The sequence below is a fragment of the Mus caroli genome, chromosome X (genome assembly GCF_900094665.2).
Source record: "Mus caroli chromosome X, CAROLI_EIJ_v1.1, whole genome shotgun sequence".
In the NCBI taxonomy this organism is placed as follows: domain Eukaryota; kingdom Metazoa; phylum Chordata; class Mammalia; order Rodentia; family Muridae; genus Mus; species Mus caroli.
This window is the reverse complement of record NC_034589.1, coordinates 102849453-102855314: the sequence shown is the minus strand read 5'-3', so window position 1 is coordinate 102855314 and position 5862 is coordinate 102849453.

Below are 5862 nucleotides of genomic sequence, written 5' to 3'. Positions count from 1 at the left end.
AGCTGGCGAGTGTCAGCCGACCCTGCGCCCTAGCTACCCAGGTGGGAGAGGGTATTTTGAATTGTTATTTATTATAAATTGCTACGTACAAAAAATATACTTATGTATTCTCCTATGTTAAAAAAATATAATCTTGAATGGTTTTATGTGTTTCAAATTTATAGGCATAACAAAAGTTATATAAACAATTCTCTTAGCTAGTTTTTTGACAGCTTGACCCAAGCTAGATTTATCTGGAATGAGATACATCAAGTCAGAAAATGCCTGTAGGAAAGTCTGTGGGGCACTTTCTTGCTTAACAACTGAGGTGGCTGGAAAAGAAAACTGACTCCTAGGCTGGACAGATGGCTCAGCAGTTAAGAGCATTGACTTCCAAAAGGTCCTGAGTTCAATAAACAGCAACCACATGGTGGCTCACAACCTTCTATAATGGGGTCCAATGCACTCTTCTGGTGTGTGTCTGAAGAGATCTACAGCGTACTCATATAAATAAAAATAAATAAATCTTTAAAAAGAAAAAGAAAAGAAAACTGACTCCTAAGAACTGTCCTTTGATCTCTATACATACACCATGAGCACATTTGTGACCAGGCACACATGAACACCACACAAGCAAACATACACAGACACACATACACAAACACATACACATGCACACATACTGCCCATGTGTACTGTTCACACATAATAATAATAATAAATGCAATTTTAAATTTTTAATATTTCATGTAGAAATGCTGATAAACTGAATAGACCCAAGAGATTACAGTTAAATTTTATTTTATTTTTGTTAGATATTTTCTTTTTTTTTCTTCTGGATATTTGCTTTATTTACATTTCAAATGTTATCCCCCTGAAAATCCCATCCCATCACCCCTCCCACTGCTTCTATGAGGGTGTTTTCCCACCCACCCACCTACTCCCACCTCCCCACACTGACATTCCCCTACACTGGGGATCAAAGGCCTCTATTCCCATTGAGGCCATCCTCTGCTACATATGTGGCTGGAGCCATGGGTTCCTCCATGTGTACTCCTTGGTTGGTGGTTTAGTCACTGGGAACTCTGGGGAGGTCTGGTTGGTTGATATTGTTGTTCTTCCTATGGGGTTGCAAACCCAAATGATCCAAATGCAAGGGAACCCACATTAATAGAAGAAATGATAGTAAAGCTCAAATCACACATTGTACCTCACACAATAATAGTGGGAGACTTCAACACCCCAATCTCACCAATGGATAGATCATGGAAAAAGAAACTAAACAGAGACACAGTGAAACTAATAGAAGTTATGAACCACATGGATAACAGATATCTATAGAACATTTTATCCTAAAACAAAAGAATATACCTTCTTCTCAGCACCTCATGATACCTTCTCCAAAACTGACCATATTATTAGTCACAAAACAAGTCTCAACAGATACAAGAAGATTGAAATAATCCCATGCATCCTATCAGATCACCACAGATTAAGGCTGGTCTTCCATAACAAACAAACAAACAAACAAACAAACAGCAACAACAACAAAATGACAGAAAGCCCACATAACCATGTAAGTTGAACAATGCTCTACTCAATGATAACTTAGTCAAGGATGAAATAAAGAAATTAAAGACTTTTTAGAGTTTAATAAAAATGAAGCCACAACATACCCAAACTTATGGGATACAATGAAAGCAGTCCTAAGAGGAAAACTCATAGCTCTGAGCACCTCCAAAAAGAAACTGGAGAAAGTATACACTAGCAGCTTGACAGCACACCTACAACAACCTCTAGAACAAAAGAAAGAAAATTCACCCAAGAGGAGTAGACTAGATAGCAGGAAATAATCAAACTCAGGGCTGAAATCAACCAAGTGGAAACAAAAAGAACTATACAAAGAATCAACCAAACCAGGAGCTGTTTTTTTTTTTTTTTTTTTTTTTTTTTTTTTTTTTTTTGAGAAAATCAACAAGATAGATAAACCCTTATCAGACTAATTAGAGGGCACAGGGACAGTATCCTAATTAAAAAAATAAAAAATGAAAATGGAGACATAACAACAGAATCTGAGGAAATCCAAAAATTCATCAGCTCCTACTACAAAAGTCTATACTCGACAAAACTGGAAAACTTGGATGAAATGGACAATTTTCTAGACAGATACCAGGTACTGAAGTTAAATCTGGATCAGCTTAATGATCTAAACAGTCCCATAGCCCCTGAAGAAATAGAAGCAGTCATTAAAAGTCTACCAACCCAAAAAATCCCCAGGATCAGATGGGTTTAGTGCAGAATTCTATCAGACCTTCAAAGAAGACCTAATTCCAATACTCTTCGAATTATTCCACAAAATAGAAACAGAAGGAACACTACCCAATTTATTCTATGAAGCCACAATTATGCTTGTAAGTAAACCTCATGCACACCCAATGTGTGTGTGTGTGTGTGTGTGTGTGTGTGTGTGAGAGAGAGAGAGAGAGAGAGAGAGAGAGAGAAAGAACTTCAGACCAATTTCCCTTATGAATATTGATGCAAAAATTCTCAATTAAATTCTTGCAAACCAAATCCAAGAACACATCAAATCAATCATTCACCATGATCAAGTAGGCTTCATCCCAGGGATGCAGGGATGGTTCAATATACGAAAATCTGTCAATGTAATCCACATAAACATATTCAAAGGAAAAAACCACGTGAACATCTCATTAGATGCTGAGAAAGCATTTGACAAATTCAAAACCCCTTCTTGGGAAAAGTCTTGGAAAGATCAGGAATTCAAGGCCCATACATAAACATAGTCAAAGCAATATAGAACATACCAGTAGCCAACATCAAACTAAATGGAGATAAACTTGAAGCAATCCCACTAAAATCAGGGACTAGACAAGGCTGCTCACTCTCTCCCTACCTACACAATATAATACTTGAAGTCCTAGCCAGAGCGATTAGACAACAAGACAAGGTCAAAGTGATACAAATTGGAAAAGAAGTCAAAATATCACTATGTGCTGATGATAAGATAGTATACATAAGTGACCCCAAAATTCTACCAGAGAACTCCTAAACTGATAAACAACTTCAGCAAAGTAGCTGGATATAAAATTAACTCAAACACATCAGTATACTTCAGACCAGTTTTCCTTATTGCCACACCCACTCCAGTGAAAACTGGGTGGTAGGCCCAAAAGCTTGGACACAGTCCTGAGGCAAAAAGTTTCATGGAAACTTAGTCTCCTGGAGCCTTGGCATCTGGTAGCACGAATGCTCCAAATTTGTCATTTTAGTTAGTAGGTGGATGGATCTGTGTGCTTTCTTTCAGAATTGTTTCATTATAGGGGCCTCCAAGGAATGATTTATCAAATACCTAAATTAGGTTGAACTTTGTTTCCTGGCCTTCACCAATGTCCTAGGCAGTCCTAGAGCTGATCCTGGGCTTGGAATTTAGTAAGAATGTAACCTATTCAGACAAATTGCCTCCAGTATTGAAAGAGAGATAGTGAAAGAAATTAGGCATTATTATCTTCTACATAGAGCTAGAAATTTCAGAGCAAGCTTAGCGAACTAAGTTTAGAATTCTTATTATAGTTATGTATGGCAGACTACATTACTTAATAGAAGAAAGTTCCCCACAAAATCACTTAGAATAACAGCTGTGTCACTCCCATATCCAGGAATTTACAATGGTTTAGAAAGAAGATCCGGTTGTGGTTTAAGGAGGAACTACAGTATTATATTATTCATGAGCAAGAGCAGAACTCCCTGGTGCAAGCTTTCACAAGGCTCAGAGGAATAGCATAAATTATATCTAGGGTGTGAAATCCTCACCTGGATCCCTAATGGCTGATTTAGAAAGGGCTGCCTTTTATCTCAGTTGTAAAGACTGCCTGGTTCCTGCTAGTCTTTATGTATGCATTTCTCTGTTTTGTGTCAGATAACTTCAATGTACCTTGACTGATACATCACCTAACTTCTTTCTTTTCTTCTGTAATATAAGTCTGATGCTCGCTTTGAGAAATTACATTCAGATACAGCATTCTCTCTGTGTCAGTGTCTGTTTGTCATTTTTCACTGACTCCTTGTCCACTTGATTACAGAACTCTGCGGGTTGAGAGACTGAGTCTAGTCTGCAGCACCTTATGAATACTGATACAAAATACTATATAAAATTCTCGAGAACCAATTCCAAGAATGCATCAAATGAATCATTCACCATGATCAAGTAGGCTTCATGCCAGGGATGCAGGCAATGACACCCTTCACAATAGTTGCAAATAATATAAAATACCTTGGTGTGACTTTAACCAAACAAGTGAAAGATCTCTATGGCAAGAATATCAAGTCACTGAAGAAAGAAATTGAAGAAGATCTCAGAAGATGGAAAAATCTCCCATGCTCATGATTAATATAGGATGCCAATGCAGGATTAATATAGTAAAAATGGCCATCTTGCTGGAAGCAATCTACAGATTCAATGCAATCCCCATCAAAATTCAAACTCAATTCTTCATAGAGTTAGAAAGAGTAATTTGTAAATTCATTTGGAATAACTAAAATCAGGATAGCAAAAACTATACTCCACAATAAAAGAACTGCTGGGAGCATCAACATCCCTTATCTCAAGCTGTATTATAGAGCAATAGTGATAAAAACTGTACCATATTGGTACACAGACAGGTAGGTAGATCAATGGAATAGAATTGAAGATCCAGAAATGAACCTACACACCTATGGTCACTTGATCTTTGACAAAGGAGCTAAAACCATCCAGTGGAAAAAACACAGCATTTTCAACAAGGTGCTGGCTCAACCGGCAGTTATCATGTATGAGAATACAAATCCATCCGTTCTTATCTTTTTGTACAAATCTCAAGGTCAAATGTATCAAGGGCCTTCACATAAAACCAGATACACTGACACTAATAGAAGAGAAAGTGGGGAAGAGCCTCAAACACATGGGCATGGGGGGAAATTTCCTGAAACGAACACCCACTAATCTCTAAGATCAAGAATTCACAAATGGTACCTCATAAAATTGCGAAGCTTCTGTAAGGCAAAGGACACTGTCAATAGGACAAAATGGCAACCAACAGATTGGGAAAAGATCTTTACCAACCCTACATCTGATAGAGGGCTAATATCCAATATATACAAAGAACTCAAGAAATTAGACTCCAGAGAAACAAATAAACCTATTTAAAAGTGGGGTACAGAGCGAAACAAAGAATTCTCAACTGAGGAATACCAAATGGCCGAGAAGAACCTAAAGAAATGCTCAGCATCCTTAGTCATCAAGAAATGCAAATCAAAACAGCCCTGAGATTCCACCTTATACCAATCTGAATGGCTAAGATCAAAAATGCAGGGGACAACACATGTTGGAGAGGATGTGGAGAAAGAGGAACACTCCTCCATTGTTGATGGGATTGCAAGCTGGTACAACCACTCTGGAAATCAATCTGGTGTCCTCAGAAAATTGGACATAGTACTACCTGAAGACCCAGCTATACCACTACTGGACAAAGATGCTCCAACATATAACAAAGGCACATGCTCCACTATGTTCATAGTAGTCTTACTTATAAGAGCCAGAAATTGGTACTTAGATGTCCTTCAACAGAGAAAAGGATACAGAAAATGTGGTATACAATGGAGTATGAAAAACAATGCTATTGAAAGCAATGACTTCATGAAATTCTCATGCTGAGTGAGGTAACCCAATCACAAAAGAACACATATAGTATGCACTCACTGATAAGTGGATATTAGCCCAAGTGCTTGGAATACCCATGATAAAATTCACAGACCATATGAAGCTCAAGAAGAAGGAAGACCAAAATGTGGCTGCTTCAGACCTTCTTAGAAGGGGGAACAAAATAT